This window comes from Lactuca virosa, chromosome 2 (assembly GCF_052849685.1).
Source record: "Lactuca virosa cultivar CGN04683 chromosome 2, Lactuca_virosa_CGN04683_v6, whole genome shotgun sequence".
NCBI classification, from domain to species: Eukaryota; Viridiplantae; Streptophyta; class Magnoliopsida; order Asterales; family Asteraceae; genus Lactuca; species Lactuca virosa.
Genome location: NC_136427.1, coordinates 246,649,113 through 246,658,335, shown reverse-complemented (window position 1 = coordinate 246,658,335; position 9,223 = coordinate 246,649,113).

The window sequence follows — 9,223 nt, the reverse complement described above, 5'->3', positions numbered from 1 at the left end:
TGCTACTACTGTTGCAAACATAGATGCTACTAACCACCTATACGACCATATAAAGTACAACCTTAGCTTTTCTTCCATGACTAGGGGTTTGACCAAAAGTCGATGCAAGTCAAAAGTCAAAGTCAGTGGTCAAAGTTGACTCGCCACAATCCTCCACGCCGTGGCCTTCCTTGGCCACGCCGTGGGCATAAGACGACCAAACATCCAATCTGACCCCATTCGCCATGGCATAGCGACCTCATGCCACGTCGTGGTAACTGGGTTCCAAACAGCTTAATGGATTAAGTTGTTTTCTTCAACCCCACGAACTTCCAAGCCCAAATCTAGTCCAAAACATGGTTAAATGAATCTCATAAGCTTAAAAATGACTAAATAAGTGACTTAATGCATGCATGTGACCAAAAATCCCATAAAGCTTGCATATTTATGCTAAAAGAACTCCTAACAAGCTCATATCTAAAAGAATGAGTCCTTAAAACGTGTTAACTCTTCAATCAACCCAAAATGGGACCAAAAGCATAACAAAACAAACTATGAGGAGATCTAAACATTTACAAGCCAAGATTTAAACTTGATACCTCAAAGAGATTGCAACAAGTGAGATGATTTTGGATCTATGGCCTTTCTTTTGTAACAACGTAAATTTTCAAAACAATTTTTCATTTAAAAACATACATTCATTCACACGATAATCATAAAAACATAATGTGTCCACTGTAACATAACAAAACATGTCCCAAGATCTCGATATCATAAACTCCATAAGTATGTACGGATCATGTCGGCGCCTTCCCGCGATCCTCGCTAGTACCTGAAACACATCACACAACAACTGTAAGCATAAACGCTTAGTGAGTTCCCCAAAATACCACATACCCCACATACGCCTTTCCAGGCCACAACTTTGTAGGATCTTCCGATCCATGTGTCTCAGGGGACTTCCGTCCCAAATCCCGGTAGACCTTCCGGTCCGTAACCTCTTGACCTTCCGGTCCATATCATCTCGACCTTCCGGTCCTTACCATACGTAACATACATAGCACATACATACATATCATCTTGACCTTCCAGTCCTTATCATTCATAGCATACATAACACATACATATCACATAACCGCATATAGCACATACATCATAGCATACAAGACCTTCCGGTCACACATAGGTACCCTTCCAGGTACAGTATAGTGAGAAGACTCACCTCAATGAAGTCGGATAACCTCTCGTGCTCAACGTCCCGACTTAGCCTCCTCCTATTATTCAAATAACATTCCCGATCAATACTCTCTCATGATCTCATCTCTACAGACTGGGTAGAAGGCCATTCTACCCTTCCCTGAACTCTCCTGAATCAGCCTTGACCAGAACCCTAAGGTCAACGAAAGTCAACGGTCAACCTTGACCCGACTCGCCGAGTGCACTAGGGTGACTCGGCGAGTACACGCCTGCCCTCTACGCCCCTGGTCCTCCCTTGACTCGCTGAGTCAACCTTATACTCCACGGGTCGTCACAGGTCGCGAGTCGCGGGGCAACCCGACTCGACTCGTCGAGTCTGCTCATGGACTCGGCGAGTTCATTCCATGCTCACACTCAAATGACCTTCTGAGGTCAGATCTGTTCCTCTAATCCATAGATCTAACCTTCCCAAGCTCAATAAACAAGTAAAGGTTCGAACTTGATACTCATGCAACGTCCAAATGACTCTACTTGATGATTTAGCCCCAAATACAACATCCTAAGTCCATTTCTTTCATATCTCATCATAAAGCAAGATGGATAAGGTTCTCTGGACCACTATGGGTCCAGATCTGAAGCCTAAACATGCTAAGGGACCATATCTCCAACAAATCATCCCAATAAAGGGTATAGAAAACCCTAGATCCATGGATTCTTTAACAAAACAGAAAGAGGATCGATATGCTACCTCAAAGATGATGCCCTTTGCTTGAAAACCACAGATGTGCAACCTCCTTGCCCTCCTCTAAGCTGGAATCAACTTCTTCTTGCAAAACCAACCCACAAAGGTCCAATAATGGCTTCTTCTCTCTCTCAAACGCTCAAGCACTATTAGGGTTTCTATCAAGGGTCTGGTAGCCACAAATGGTGGCTATAAGGGTCCTTAAATAGGTCCCAAACCCGAGAAATTAGGGTTTCATTAAACAGCGTGGACTCGCCGAGTCCACGTATGGACTCGCCGAGTCCTTCATTAAATCAGTCCAACACATCGCGATCCAACTCGGCGAGTCTGGGCGCCTACTCGCCGAGTCCCCCCCTCTAAAATTCAATATAAAAATACTTAAAATAGGATACCTGGGAATCCGGATGTTACACCTTCCAAGAAAAGCACCTTCAATCTTCAAATATTCCTTCATAATGAGTAAAACAATCACTAAAATCCTCCCAAGGGCTCAAGAACACCACCAACAAAGCTTAAGGAACAATTTAGGGTTTTTTGGGTAAAACAATCACTAAAATATGCGTACTCGCTTCACAGCTTGTACGCTAAGCGTACCATGTGGTACGTCCCGCGTACTACCCAAGGACCTAAAATGCAACTTTTATAATAACAAGGGCAATAAAGAAACATACCAAGATTCAAGTGTTACAATTCTCCCCCACTTGAATCAGACTTCGTCCTCGAAGTCCGCTGCCCCGAATAACTTCGGATAGTGCTCCCTCATCTCATCCTCGGGCTCACAAGTCCACCTCGAACCCTTGCGGTGCTGCCATTATACCTTCACCAACTCGACAACCTTGTTCCCCAAGGTCTTCATCCTCCAATCCAGAATCGCCACCGATCTCTCAATATAATTCAGGCGGTCATCCACCTGAATATCCTCCAAAGGTACCACTGCGGAATAATCCACTAAGCATTTCCGCAGCTGAGAGACATGGAATGTGCTATGAATCTGACTGAGCTCGGGTGGAAGATTTAAACGATACGCAAGCCGACCCACCCGAGCCAAAACCTTGAAAGGACAAATATACTTGGGGCCCAGCTTGCCCCTCTTCCTGAACCGGATGACACCTTTCCAAGGTGACACCTTCAGGAGAACCATATCTCTCACCTGAAACTCCAAGTCTGACCGACGTCTGTCGGCGTAACTCTTCTACCGACTCTGAGTTGTCTGGAGCCTGCTCCGAACCTGCCGAATCAACTCAGTGGTCTTGAGTACCACCTCGGTACTCCCCTTAACCCACTGACCGACCTCGCCCGAACAAATCGGGGTCCTGCACTTCCTCCCATAGAGCATCTCGAAAGGAGGTCGATCGATGCTCGCGTGATAACTGTTGTTATACGAAAATTCCGCTAACGGAAGATACCTATCCCAACTCCCACCGTGTAACAACCCGGAAATTTAGATAATTTTTTTTATTTAATATTTAGAAATTACAATCATGTTTTGTTTTCTAAAATTCCATTACATCAAATCATATCCAAAAGATAAGAATATCCAAAACAATAAATGTGGAAATACTGGAGAATGAATGCTGCTCCATCAAGTCGGATCCTTCCCCTTAAAACCAGAAGTACCTGAAACACCCAACAAACTGTAAGCAAACGCTTAGTGAGTTCCCAAAATACACAAAACATACAACCTCATAATACCATGCAACATATATACATATAGAATTGCCATGGACTCCCTCCATGGTCTTCACCTGGAATGTCATGGGCTACCCCCATGGTCTAACATCCAAGGGTCTTAGGCTCCCCCATAGTCTTTACCTGGAATGTCATTGGTTTCCCCTATGGTCTGATAACCAGGTGCCATGGGCTCCCCCCATGGTCTTCACACAAGTCATTACATGTCAACTAACAAAACCATTGCATATAAACTATTAAGACCACATATCAAGTAATGGATGGGCATTGGTGCCTTCGACCCACTAGTATAATGAGAAGACTCACCTCAGTCTGCTGAAAACAATAGTTGCTCGACTACCAATCCAAAATCTCACACTGAATAATTAGGATTATAACACAACCTAGTCAAGGGCCCAAAATCCTAAGTCCAAGTCCCTTCATTATGGCGCAAAAGCCTTTTCTGCATTAATGAGCCTAGCATCAAAGTCCAAAACTATAATGGGCCACAAGGCCTAAAAAGGCCCACTATGCCAATAATGACCCAATATTAAATTCGGGGCCCACAACACCAGCAAGTCCAGACCCAAATATAGTCTAATGGGCCGGCATTGGTGCCTTCGACCATCGTACAGTGAGGAAAACTCGCCTCTCAGTCTAAATGTAGTCTGAATAAATCCTTGCTCCGACAACCAACTCTACCTGACTCCAAAATATCAAAACAATTCCCATTAATAACATTTTTCCCAAAATACCCTTGGTCAAAACTTGTGAAAATCAACAAACCAATCAAGTCAAACCAGTCGAGTCAACTCATACCTCGTACACGGGGCGTACACGCGTCCGAGGCATCAGGGCTCAAGCTGCGTACGCGCAGCGTACCATTTGGTATGCCCAGCGTACGCATAATTTTTCCTTCTTAACCACTTAAGAGCTTAGTACTTTGAATTTTTACATCCAAATGCAAATCTAAGGCCAAAATACCACTAAGAGTCATAAAGTTTCTAACTTTATGACTTTGCATGCCATTAAGTGCTTAATATAAACAATCCCAACTTCTTAACGCCTTAAGACCTTCTAGGGCAAGCATGGGGAAGAACTAAGCATAGAGATCTCATTTTTATGACTCAAGACCCTTCATTGGGTCTGAAATGACAACTTCATTGATCAAGAGCTTGTTATGCTCAAGAATCACAAGGGTTGGGACCAAAAACGCCTTAAATGGAGGAATATCTTGATCTACAAGAAAGGATGATCAAGCTGGGAGCTTTTTACCTCATGGAGGTTGCTAGCAAGTTGAGAATCCCAGATCTAAGCTTCATCCAAGCTCCAATGTCCTTTTACCACCTTCTTCTTCTTCTTCAAGAATACCACCAGAACACACAAATAAGATCAAAGTGCACTCTTCACACTTAGGGTTAGCTAGAGGGATGACTTTTCAGATGGAGGATGATGAGGATGAAGGTCTTAGGGCCATAAGGATGTTTAAATAAGGTCCAAACCCTAAATTTTAGGGTTTGAAACCCTCGCATGTACGCCTTGCGTACGCGGTGTATGCCCAACGTACTACTTCCATCGCATGTACGCCTTGCTTACGAAGCGTACGCCCAACGTACTAAGTCTCGCCCCAAAATTACCAAAATGCCATCATGGGCCATTTTGCAATCCTTCTCATATGCAGGGACCAAAATGCAATATTTCTTCATACATAGGGTTAAAATTGATATTACCTCATCATCGGGATGTTACAAGAACTAAGGTTACAAATCAAGGCGTGGACTGGTGCGTGGTGTCTGATGGTTGTTACAACGCTGATGGTTAATCATGTGAAGACAAAGGTGGGGAATACGAACCAATGAATGCATCTAGAAAGACTCATGTGTAGACGAAGATGGGAAATCAAGTTGTATTTACTGATGAGACCATAAGTTGATTTATGGTTTGAAAACATAAATTGGTAGAATAGATGAGATGGCGAGATGACAAACAGGTGAAATGGGGTTTACTTGCAAATCAACGATATTAAATAAAAAAATTAGAAATTTCAAACGGAAAATCAAAAGAAATTAAAAGAGAATAAAGTATTATAGTATTAGAAGGGGGGATAGAGAGAATCGGGTTTACCAAACAAATTCGATGTATACTCCAGAGAAGAGGAGAGGAGATAAGAAATTTCAAAAAATTCAAATCCTTTCATCCTCAAATCATGCTAAATAGAATCGATTTCAAATTTCAATTACGAATTTCATAGATGAAATTCGAGTATGTAGAAACCAGAATGTAAAAGAATATAAGCAAGCCACGTGGCAAAACAAATGTGTAGAAAGAAGACATGTGGCTTGTGTAGGTTTTGTTTATTAGGCTAAGGGGGGTGGTAACACTCCTAACACCTTGTCACCTTAGATTTTGGAGTGTCACCTCATTTTTGTATATTTAGCATTTAATCTTAGCATTTGGTAGGGAGTGGTAACACTCCTAGCACTTTTTTTTTTATTTTCTTTTTCTAATTTAATTTAATTACTTTATTTTAATATAGAAACACTTTTTGTGCATAAATATTAAACAAATTTTATTTTTTTAAACCAAAAATGAATTTGTTTTGTAATTAGTTGTTGTGGTTATTATTATTATTATTATTATTATTATTATTATTATTATAAATGAATTTGTACCATTGTAATATCATTATGAAACATAACTTTCACTTGATGTAGAAAGAATCTTTAAAACTCAAGGGATTAAGCTTAAGTAAAGTAAAAGTACAAGGACTATGCGATAAATAATTTCATCTGGTTTATCTTCTTCTCTTTTGAGAAAACCAGACAACATGGACGTTTTATCTTTTTCTCTTTTGAAGAAAATCATCATTTTTGCAGAGCAAGGTTCGTTAAATTGAATTTTGTCAAGCAAATAAGTAATCCGGTCAAACCACACACAAACCAATCACATTCGTTTCTCATCTTCTCTTTCTTCTCACCAAAACAGTGACGAGCCTCCGGTGGCGAGTCCCTAGCGAGCGCTAGGGGGCGGTGTTCCAAGTTGCTTAGCGTGTTTGGCAAGGGTATTTGGCGAGCCACTCCGCTTAGTCATAGAGGAGGTAGATTGATGATCACGATTTTTAAGGGTTTTCAATTATTTTTTGTATTATCTAAATGTTGCGATTATGTACATGTGTTATGTACCCTATCGATACCAAACACAAATCAATTTTCCTAAGCCCAACATAAAAATATGGTATTCTAAGTGTGTCTCAGTGTTGCAATTACACACACATCTTGTGTTAGGGGTGTTGATCGGGTAAAATTTTCGGGTTTCGGGTAATTCGGGTTTTTCATATAAAAAAAATTACCCGTTACCCTACCCAAATTAAATTCGGGTAATTCGGGTTTGGGTAATTTGGGTATTACCCGATTTTTAAATTTTTTTTAAAATTTTTTAATGACACCTAAAAATAAATGTAATGAAATAAGTATGTCGTGCTAAACTTTGAACATTGAGATTTTTTACTCAATAATATTTGAGATATCAAGTATTCGTTTAACAATTTAATTAAATCTAATAAGATGTTAAAAAAAAACAAATATTTAAAGAAATAATAACAACCAAAGTCTACCATTTAAATTACTTGATATCAATGTATATGCATGTATTTTGCACTTACCAAAAAACTCACGTCTTAAATCTAGAAAACATAGAAAACCATTACATAGGTGTCCGACGACTAGATGAAATTGATTGATCGGTGTCCGGTGACGAACACCAACGAAGAGCGGACGAGGTACGAGGGTTTTTTGATGTGGGGAAAATAGAACGAGCCTCAACGAGGGAAATTGGGATTTGGGAATTGGGAGGGACAGATAAACTCATAAAGGGACATTATTTGTTAAATATATTTCGGGTAATCGGGTATACCCGAAACCCAAACAACTTACCCTTTACCCGACCCGAAAAAAATTCGGGTTACCCACTTACCCGAAAAATTAACCCGATACCCGATTTACCCGACCCGATTTACCAGATACCCGAAAAAATCGGACGGGTAATTCAGGTAACGGGTATTTTTGACAGGGCTATCTTGTGTCGAGTCACGAGAGGGTAGCAAATATTGTTTGTGACCCATGGCACAATACAACTTTATCGATCAGCATCTAGGCCTCTCCTAGTTACCATCTTCATCCATAGATGATGGAAATGGTTAGGGGGTGTTTGAGATTGCTTATTTAATCTTTATTTTCTTTACCGATTTGGCACCAATAATAAAAAGATATTAGTGTTTTGAATAAACACTATAATAAAAAGATATTAGTATTTTCTTATAAACACTCATTGATCGAGTTGAAATAGGAGTTTTGAATAATTTGGTTTCTCTTTATTTATTTGAGACTCCGTATTTAAGTTTGGAACCTAATTACTTATTTACCCCTAGCTTAACCTAATAATCCATATATATTAGTGCCCTTTTCTTTTTCATGAAACGTTACCAATTTTTTTTTTCAAACGACCACTTTGCATCCGCAAATTTGGTTTCTTCTTATTTATTTGAGACTCCTTATTTGAGTTTGGAACATAATTACTTATTTACCCCTATCTTAACAGCTTAACCTAATAATCCATATATATTAGTGCCCTTTTCTTTTTCGTGAAATGTTACTGGTATAATTTTTTTCAAACAACCGCCTTGCATCAACGCATCATTTGGTTAGTATTTATTTCGTATTGTTAATTCTTAATATTAATAGACATTCACTCCTTTTAAGAAGCTAGAAATTGTTGAACTCACTTCATAAAAAATGAGTAACACCTTTAAATTAGTCTATCGAAAATAACCGAAACTCGAATTACCCACCCGACCCTTTTTCAATTCGGGTAAATCGGGTCGGATAACTCAGGTATCGGGTATATATTTCGGGTATTCGGGTTACCCTATTTTTTTAGACTGGGTATAGGGTTTCAGGTTGTGAGCCGGAAAGCATACCGGCAATTTGAGCCCGAAATACCCGATTTATTTAAAAAATAAAGTGTCCATTGGATAATATCCACACTTATCTATATGTTGTTTACGACTTTACCCAAATTCCCGATCATTTTTTTGCTTATTTATAGTGTTTTAATTTGCAAATCTTCAATCTAAAACAATGAGTAATATATCTATTATATATATTAAACTTTTTTTTTATTCTATCATGAGATTCGGCTTTTAAACTAAGATCTTTGAGTATTTGTTTTTTTAACCTCTTATTTTTTATTAGATTAAGTTGTCTCAAGTATTATTGACTAAAAAATGTCAATGTTCAAAGTTTGAATAACTTAGTTTATGCTTCGTTTGTTTATATAAATAAGACTAATAGAGCACGGGATTTACTTCATTACATTTATTTTCGTAAAATGAAAAACCCAAATTACCCAAAATCCAAAAAATTTACGTGATCTACACCCCTACTTTAAATGCGTTTCAAATGCAATAGGAGAAAAACTTTAAAATGAATGTAGTGTAACACATTTAAAATCATATAATATCATGTAGCATGTAACATCTTTAAATGTGTCTTTGCAGATTAAACCTCCGGATTTTTTTTTGTAGTAGAATTTTAATTTTGCAGGTTAGACCTATTAAATTGCAGATAGTCTCTCCCTCTT